Consider the following 8,940-nt stretch of genomic DNA (forward strand, 5'->3'; position numbering starts at 1 on the left):
CACAATTGTGCAACCCAATACATGTCAGACATGTTTTTAAGTGATGTACCCAGTATGTCCCTCAGGTCCTCTGGCCTCTTAACTATCCTGAAGTCTTGGACCAGGAGGCATGGAGAGGCAGCCTTTAGTTATTATGTCCCCAGCCTGGGACCAGGAGGCATGGAGAGGCAGCCTTTAGTTATTATGCCCCCAGCCTGGGACCAAGAGGCATGGAGAGGCAGCCTTTAGTTATTATGTCCCCAGCCTGGGACCAGGAGGCATGGAGAGACAGCCTTTAGTTATTATGTCCTTCTGGGCCAGTTGGTAGGCATGGCGCTTGGCGCCAGGGTAGTGGGTCCCGAGCCCAGGACCAGGAGGCATGGAATGTATGCACACATGACTGTAAGTCGCTTGGGACCAAAGCGCATGGAAATGGCATATATTAGTTATATATGCCCCCAGTCTGGGACCAAGAGGCATGGAGAGACAGCCTTTAGTTATTATGTCCCCAGTCTGGGACCAAGAGGCATGGAGAGGCAGCCTTTAGTTATTATGTTCCCAGCCTGGGACCAGGAGGCATGGAGAGACAGCCTTTAGTTATTATGTCCCCAGTCTGGGACCAAGAGGCATGGAGAGGCAGCCTTTAGTTATTATGCCCCCAGTCTGGGACCAAGAGGCATGGAGAGACAGCCTTTAGTTATTATGTCCTCAGTCTTTAGTTACTATGCCCCCAGCCTCTAGTTACTATGCCCCCAGCCTCTAGTTACTATGCCCCCAGCCTCTAGTTACTATGTCCCCAGCCTTTAGTTACTATGTCCCCAGCCTTTAGTTACTATGCCCCCAGCCTTTAGTTACTATGCCCCCAGCCTTTAGTTACTATGCCCCCAGCCTTTAGTTACTATGCCCCCAGCCTTTAGTTACTATGCCCCCAGCCTCTAGTTACTATGCCCCCAGCCTTTAGTTATTATGCCCCCAGCCTTTAGTTATTATGCCCCCAGCCTTTAGTTACTATGCCCCCAACCTTTAGTTACTATGTCCCCAGCCTTTAGTTACTATGTCCCCCAGCCTTTAGTTACTATTCCCCCAGCCTTTAGTTACTATGTCCCCAGCCTTTAGTTACTATGCCCCCAACCTTTAGTTACTATGTCCCCAGCCTTTAGTTACTATGCCCCCAGCCTTTAGTTACTATGTCCCCAGCCTCTAGTTACTATGTCCCCCAGCCTTTAGTTACTATGCCCCCAGCCTCTAGTTACTATGCCCCCAGCCTCTGGAATATCCTGCCAGAGAACCTGAGGAGGACCGAAACTGTGGACATATTTAAAAGGGACCTTTTCCTGAAGGTGCTTTACCTTTACCTGAAGGTGCTTTACCTTTACCTGAAGGTGCTTTACCTGAAGGTGCTTTTCCTTTACCTGAAGGTGCTTTACCTTTTCCTGAAGGTGCTTTACCTGAAGGTGCTTTACCTGAAGGTGCTTTACCTGAAGGTGCTTTACCTGAAGGTGCTTTACCTTTACCTGAAGGTGCTTTACCTTTTCCTGAAGGTGCTTTACCTTTACCTGAAGGTGCTTTACCTGAAGGTGCTTTACCTGAAGGTGCTTTACCTTTTCCTGAAGGTGCTTTAGCTTTCCGACACCTTGTAGAGTTCATGCCCCGAGGAATTCAGGGCTGTTCTGAGGGGCAAAAGGTGCAACTCAATATTAGGATAGTGTTCTTAATGTTTGGTATACTCTTGTGTATATAAACAGAAACTTGATTTACTCACAGTGACATAACTGCCAGATGAATGTAAGGCATCTGAATGACTCTCATGTGGTTTCATCCATTATTTTATACACAAATCAAATCAAATTATATTGGTCACATACACATATTTAGCAGATGTTATTGCGGGGTGTAGAGAAATGCGTATGTTCCTAGCTCCAACAGTGCAGTAGTATCTAACAATTCACAACAATACACTAATCTAAAAGTGAAAGAATGGAATGAATAAATATATAAATATATATATTAGACTGAACAATGTCGGAGTGGCATTGACTAAAATACAGGTGAATAGAATACAGTATGTACACATGAGATGAGTAAAACAGTATGTAAACATGATTAAAGTGACTAGTTAGTAAATACAGTAGAATAGAATACAGTATATACATATGAGATGGGTAAAACAGTATGTAAACGTTATTAAAGTGACTAGTTAGTAAATACAGTAGAATACAGTATATACACATGAGATGGGTAAAACAGTATGTAAACGTTATTAAAGTGACTAGTTAGTAAATACAGTAGAATACAGTATGTACATATGAGATGAGGAAAGCAGTATGTAAACGTTATTACAGTGACTAGTTAGTAAATACAGTAGAATACAGTATGTACATATGACATGAGGAAAGCAGTATGTAAACGTGATTTAAACATGGGACGACAGGGACGAGTGTTCCATTATTAAAGTGGGCAGTGATTCCAAGTCTATGTATATGAGGCAGCAGCCTCTAAGGTGCAGGGTTGCGTAACTGGGTGGAAGCTGGCTAGTGATGGCTATTTAACATTCTGATGGCCATAAAGATAGAAGCTATTTTTCAGTCCCTCTGTCCCTGCTTTGATGCACCTGTATTGACCTCGCCTTCTGGATGATAGCTGGGTGAACAGGCCGTGGCTCGGTTGGTTGATGTCCTTGATGATTTGGCCTTCCTGTGACATCGGGTGGTGTAGGTGTCCTGGAGGGCAGGTAGTTTGCCCCACAGCACCAACAGATCTGGGACCAGGCTATTGGCTAGACAGCACCAACAGATCTGGGACCAGGCTATTGGCTAGACAGCACCAACAGATCTAGAACCAGGCTATTGGCTAGACAGCACCAACAGATCTAGAACCAGGCTATTGGCTAGACAGCACCAACAGATCTGGGACCAGGCTATTGGCTAGACAGCACCAACAGATCTAGGACCAGGCTATTGGCTAGACAGCACCAACAGATCTAGGACCAGGCTATTAGCTAGACAGCACCAACAGATCTAGAACCAGGCTATTGGCTAGACAGCACCAACAGATCTAGGACCAGGCTATTAGCTAGACAGCACCAACAGATCTAGGACCAGGCTATTGGCTAGACAGCGCCAACAGATTTAGGACCAGGCTATTGGCTAGACAGCACCAACAGATCTGGGCCCAGGTTAGAGAACTTGCAGCTCACACAGAGGAACTGTGTCCTAATGAGGGTGCATTCGACCGCAGCATAACTCCTATAATGACTTAATCAGAGTCTCGAGCTCCTTCCTTAGATAACGCTGAATTCCTGCCCCACCCTCCTATTCAATGCTATTGCTGTGAGCCAGAGGGAGGCGGAAATAAGCTGGAAACAGGAACTTTTCTCCTGGCCGTAACTCGGGAAACTGACCTCTGTTTTTACTGAATATGTCTGTATATCATCAAATCAAAAAGTTACTATGTCCCCAGCCTTTAGTTACTATGCCCCCAGCCTTTAGTTACTATGTCCCCAGCCTCTAGTTACTATGTCCCCCAGCCTTTAGTTACTATGCCCCCAGCCTCTAGTTACTATGCCCCCAGCCTCTGGAATATCCTGCCAGAGAACCTGAGGAGGACCGAAACTGTGGACATATTTAAAGGGACCTTTTCCTGAAGGTGCTTTACCTTTACCTGAAGGTGCTTTACCTTTACCTGAAGGTGCTTTACCTGAAGGTGCTTTTCCTTTACCTGAAGGTGCTTTACCTTTTCCTGAAGGTGCTTTACCTGAAGGTGCTTTACCTTTTCCTGAAGGTGCTTTACCTGAAGGTGCTTTACCTGAAGGTGCTTTACCTGAAGGTGCTTTACCTTTACCTGAAGGTGCTTTACCTTTTCCTGAAGGTGCTTTACCTTTACCTGAAGGTGCTTTACCTGAAGGTGCTTTACCTGAAGGTGCTTTACCTTTTCCTGAAGGTGCTTTACCTTTTCCTGAAGGTGCTTTACCTTTACCTGAAGGTGCTTTACCTGAAGGTGCTTTACCTTTTCCTGAAGGTGCTTTACCTTTTCCTGAAGGTGCTTTACCTTTACCTGAAGGTGCTTTACCTGAAGGTGCTTTACCTTTTCCTGAAGGTGCTTTACCTTTTCCTGAAGGTGCTTTGAAGGTGCTTTACCTGAAGGTGCTTTACCTTTTCCTGAAGGTGCTTTACCTGAAGGTACTTTACCTTTTCCTGAAGGTCCTTTACCTTTACCTGAAGGTGCTTTACCTGCTTTACCTTTTCCTGAAGGTGCTTTACCTTTTCCTGAAGGTGCTTTACCTGAAGGTGCTTTACCTTTTCCTGAAGGTGCTTTAACTTTTCCTGAAGGTGGTTTTCCTTTACCTGAAGGTGCTTTACCTTTACCTGAAGGTGCTTTACCTTTACCTGAAGGTGCTTTACCTGAAGGTGCTTTACCTTTACCTGAAGGTGCTTTACCTGAAGGTGCTTTACCTTTTCCTGAAGGTGCTTTACCTTTTCCTGAAGGTGCTTTACCTGAAGGTGCTTTACCTTTACCTGAAGGTGCTTTTCCTAAAGGTGCTTTTCCTGAAGGTGCTTTTCCTAAAGGTGCTTTACCTTTTCCTGAAGGTGCTTTACCTGAAGGTGCTTTACCTTTTCCTGAAGGTGCTTTAACTTTTCCTGAAGGTGGTTTTCCTTTACCTGAAGGTGCTTTACCTTTACCTGAAGGTGCTTTACCTTTACCTGAAGGTGCTTTACCTGAAGGTGCTTTACCTTTACCTGAAGGTGCTTTACCTGAAGGTGCTTTACCTGAAGGTGCTTTACCTTTTCCTGAAGGTGCTTTACCTTTTCCTGAAGGTGCTTTACCTGAAGGTGCTTTACCTTTACCTGAAGGTGCTTTTCCTAAAGGTGCTTTTCCTAAAGGTGCTTTTCCTGAAGGTGCTTTTTCGTCAGTCAGTTTTTTTTGTCTTTCTTTCTTCTTTTTATCCTCTTATGTCGGTGGTGTACTAAATATTTCTGCATTCATGTTTAAAATGTGCTGTATAAATAAAGCTTGATTTGATGATATACAGACATATTCAGTAAAAACAGAGGTCAGTTTCCCGAGTTACGGCCAGGAGAAAAGTTCCTGTTTCCAGCTTATTTCCGCCTCTCCTCTGGCTCACAGCAATAGCATTGAATAGGAGGGTGGGGCAGGAATTCAGCGTTATCTAAGGAAGGAGCTCGAGACTCTGATTAAGTCATTATAGGAGTTATGCTGCGGTCGAATGCACCCTCATTAGGACACAGTTCCTCTGTGTGAGCTGCAAGTTCTCTAACCTGGGCCCAGATCTGTTGGTGCTGTCTAGCCAATAGCCTGGTCCTAAATCTGTTGGCGCTGTCTAGCCAATAGCCTGGTCCTAGATCTGTTGGTGCTGTCTAGCCAATAGCTTGGTCCTAGATCTGTCGGTGCTGTCTAGCCAATAGTGTGGTCCTAGATCTGTTGGCTCTGTCTAGCCAATAGCCTGGTCCTAGATCTGTTGGTGCTGTCTAGCCAATAGCCTGGTCCTAGATCTGTTGGTGCTGTCTAGCCAATAGCTTGGTCCTAGATCTGTTGGCTCTGTCTAGCCAATAGCCTGGTCCTAGATCTGTTGGTGCTGTCTAGCCAATAGCCTGGTCCTAAATCTGTTGGCGCTGTCGAGCCAATAGCCTGGTCCTAGATCTGTTGGTGCTGTCTAGCCAATAGCCTGGTCCTAGATCTGTTGGCGCTGTCTAGCCAATAGCCTGGTCCTAGATCTGTTGGTGCTGTCTAGCCAATAGCCTGGTCCTAGATCTGTTGGCGCTGTCTAGCCAATAGCCTGGTCCTAGATCTGTTGGTGCTGTCTAGCTAATAGCCTGGTCCTAGATCTGTTGGTGCTGTCTAGCCAATAGCCTGGTTCTAGATCTGTTGGTGCTGTCTAGCTAATAGCCTGGTCCTAGATCTGTTGGTGCTGTCTAGCCAATAGCCTGGTCCTAGATCTGTTGGTGCTGTCTAGCCAATAGCCTGGTTCTAGATCTGTTGGTGCTGTCTAGCCAATAGCCTGGTTCTAGATCTGTTGGTGCTGTCTAGCCAATAGCCTGGTCCTAGATCTGTTGGTGCTGTCTAGCTAATAGCCTGGTTCTAGATCTGTTGGTGCTGTCTAGCCAATAGCCTGGTCCTAGATCTGTTGGTGCTGTCTAGCTAATAGCCTGGTCCCAGATCTGTTGGTGCTGTGGGGCAAACTACCTGCCCTCCAGGACACCTACACCACCCGATGTCACAGGAAGGCCAGATCATCAAGGACATCAACCAACCGAGCCGCGGCCTGTCCACCCCGCTATCATCCAGAAGGCGAGGTCAATACAGGTGCATCAAAGCAGGGACAGAGGGACTGAAAAATAGCTTCTATCTTTATGGCCATCAGAATGTTAAATAGCCATCACTAGCCAGCTTCCACCCAGTTACGCAACCCTGCACCTTAGAGGCTGCTGCCTCATATACATAGACTTGGAATCACTGCCCACTTTAATAATGGAACACTCGTCACTGTCGTCCCATGTTTAAATCACGTTTACATACTGCTTTCCTCATGTCATATGTACATACTGTATTCTACTGTATTTACTAAATAGTCACTTTAATAACGTTTACATACTGTTTTACCCATCTCATGTGTATATACTGTATTCTATTCTACTGTATTTACTAACTAGTCACTTTAATAATGTTTACATACTGCTGTACTCATCTCATATGTATATACTGTATTCTATTCTACTGGATTTACTAACTAGTCACTTTAATCATGTTTACATACTGTTTTACTCATCTCATGTGTACATACTGTATTCTATTCACCTGTATTTTAGTCAATGCCACTCCGACATTGTTGAGTCTAATATATATATTTATATATTTATTCATTCCATTCTTTCACTTTTAGATTAGTGTATTGTTGTGAATTGTTAGATACTACTGCACTGTTGGAGCTAGGAACATACGCATTTCTCTACACCCCGCAATAACATCTGCTAAATATGTGTATGTGACCAATATCATTTGATTTGATTTGTGTATAAAATAATGGATGAAACCACATGAGAGTCATTCAGATGGCCTTACATTCATCTGGCAGTTATGTCACTGTGAGTAAATCAAGTTTCTGTTTATATACACAAGAGTATACCAAACATTAAGAACACTATCCTAATATTGAGTTGCACCTTTTGCCCCTCAGAACAGCCCTGAATTCCTCGGGGCATGAACTCTACAAGGTGTCGGGAACGCGTTCCACAGGGAAGCTGGCCCCATGTTGACTTCAATGCTTCCCACAATTGTTTCAAGTTGGCTGGATGTCCTTTGGGTGGTGGGCCATTCTTGATACACACGGGACATTGTGTAACAGATCAGAATGTGTCGCTTAAAACGTTGACAATCTATTTTTTCTTCTCATTTTAAAGCGCAGTAATATGCACACGGAAGTAGTTCTACGCGCAAATGTTCCAAGATGCAGTGAGCGGAAAAAACACCGTTCTAAAATGTGCACACCGCACATTGATGCAACAACTATCACGGGTGGATAATTTGACTAGGATAATAATGTCTTTGGCTGCAAGACAATTAAAAGAAAAGTTGATTTGAGAAAACCAATAGAACAGGAGAGATAACATGAGGAAGTCTTTATAAAACAAAATAATTACTGACACGTTTCTATGGTGGTATTGAGGCTATAGACTAAGGCAAGAAGGCAAAGACATACCTCATAATACGAAGTAAAACGTCCATGTTTCAAACGATAAAGGACTGGAAAAATATAGCGACGCTAATGTCCTCACTGTCTTTTGGTACATTAGATGGAAATGCTAAAAAAATGACTCAATGATATATGTTAACTAACTATAAAGTAGCCTATGATTCTTTTTGTTGTTCCGCAAACTCCATCTCATGTGTGTTAAAGAAAACACCCGGTAACCAAACAGTGCTCGGTGCCTGTGCAGTTGAATTAAAAGTGGTTTTCCTCCCAGACCTCAAAAGTGGTCTCCTGCTGTGGTTTAAGTATTGTTGTGGACACAAAACGTTCATTTATTTTTTTCTGTTTACAAAAAGTGTAACTTTGAGAACGAAAACCTGAAAAAATTATAAGAACAGAAATCTGTGATTTTCTGATGCAGCTGACAGCCTCATTTATGTATTTCAATTAGCCTACTATTAATCTGCTATTAATATGTTATTAGTCTGCTATTAGTCTGTTATTAGTCTGTTATTAGTCTGCTATTAGCCTACTATTAATCTGCTATTAATATGTTATTAGTCTGCTATTAGTCTGCTATTAGTCTGTTATTAGTCTGTTATTAGTCTGCTATTAGTCTGCTATTAGTCTGCTATTAGTCTGTTATTAGTCTGCTATTAGTCTGCTATTAGTCTGCTATTAGTCTGCTATTAGTCTGTTATTAGTCTGTTATTAGTCTGCTATTAGTCTGCTATTAGCCTAGTATTCATCTGCTATTAATATGTTATTAGTCTGCTATTAGTCTGCTATTAGTCTGTTATTAGTCTGCTATTAGCCTGCAATTAGCCTGCTATTAATCTGTTATTAGTCTGCTATTAGCCTGCAATTAGCCTGCTATTAGTCTGTTATTAGTCTGCTATTAGTCTGCTATTAGCCTGCTATTAGTCTGCTATTAGTCTGCTATTAGTCTGTTATTAGTCTGCTATTAGTCTGCTATTAGTCTGCTATTAGCCTGCTATTAGTCTGATATTAATCTGTTATTAGTCTGCTATTAGCCTGCAATTAGCCTGCTATTAATCTGTTATTAGTATGCTATTAATATGTTATTAGTCTGCTATTAGCCTGCAATTAACCTGCTATTAGTCTGCTATTAGCCTAGTATTCATCTGCTATTAATATGTTATTAGTATGCTATTAGCCTGCAATTAACCTGCTATTAGCCTGCTATTAGTCTGCTATTAGCCTGCTATTAGCCTACTATTAATCTGCAATTAGCC

The 8,940-nt window shown here is 43.0% G+C and overlaps 1 pseudogene; it reads left to right on the forward strand.

Moving 5' to 3' along the window:
* Positions 1–309: 309 nt before the first annotated feature.
* LOC127907413 (DNA-directed RNA polymerase subunit beta''-like) lies at positions 310–7,250 on the forward strand (annotated as a pseudogene).
* The last annotated feature ends 1,690 nt before the right edge of the window (positions 7,251–8,940 follow it).

The sequence above is a fragment of the Oncorhynchus keta genome, chromosome 14, assembly GCF_023373465.1.
Source record: "Oncorhynchus keta strain PuntledgeMale-10-30-2019 chromosome 14, Oket_V2, whole genome shotgun sequence".
Lineage (NCBI taxonomy): Eukaryota > Metazoa > Chordata > Actinopteri > Salmoniformes > Salmonidae > Oncorhynchus > Oncorhynchus keta.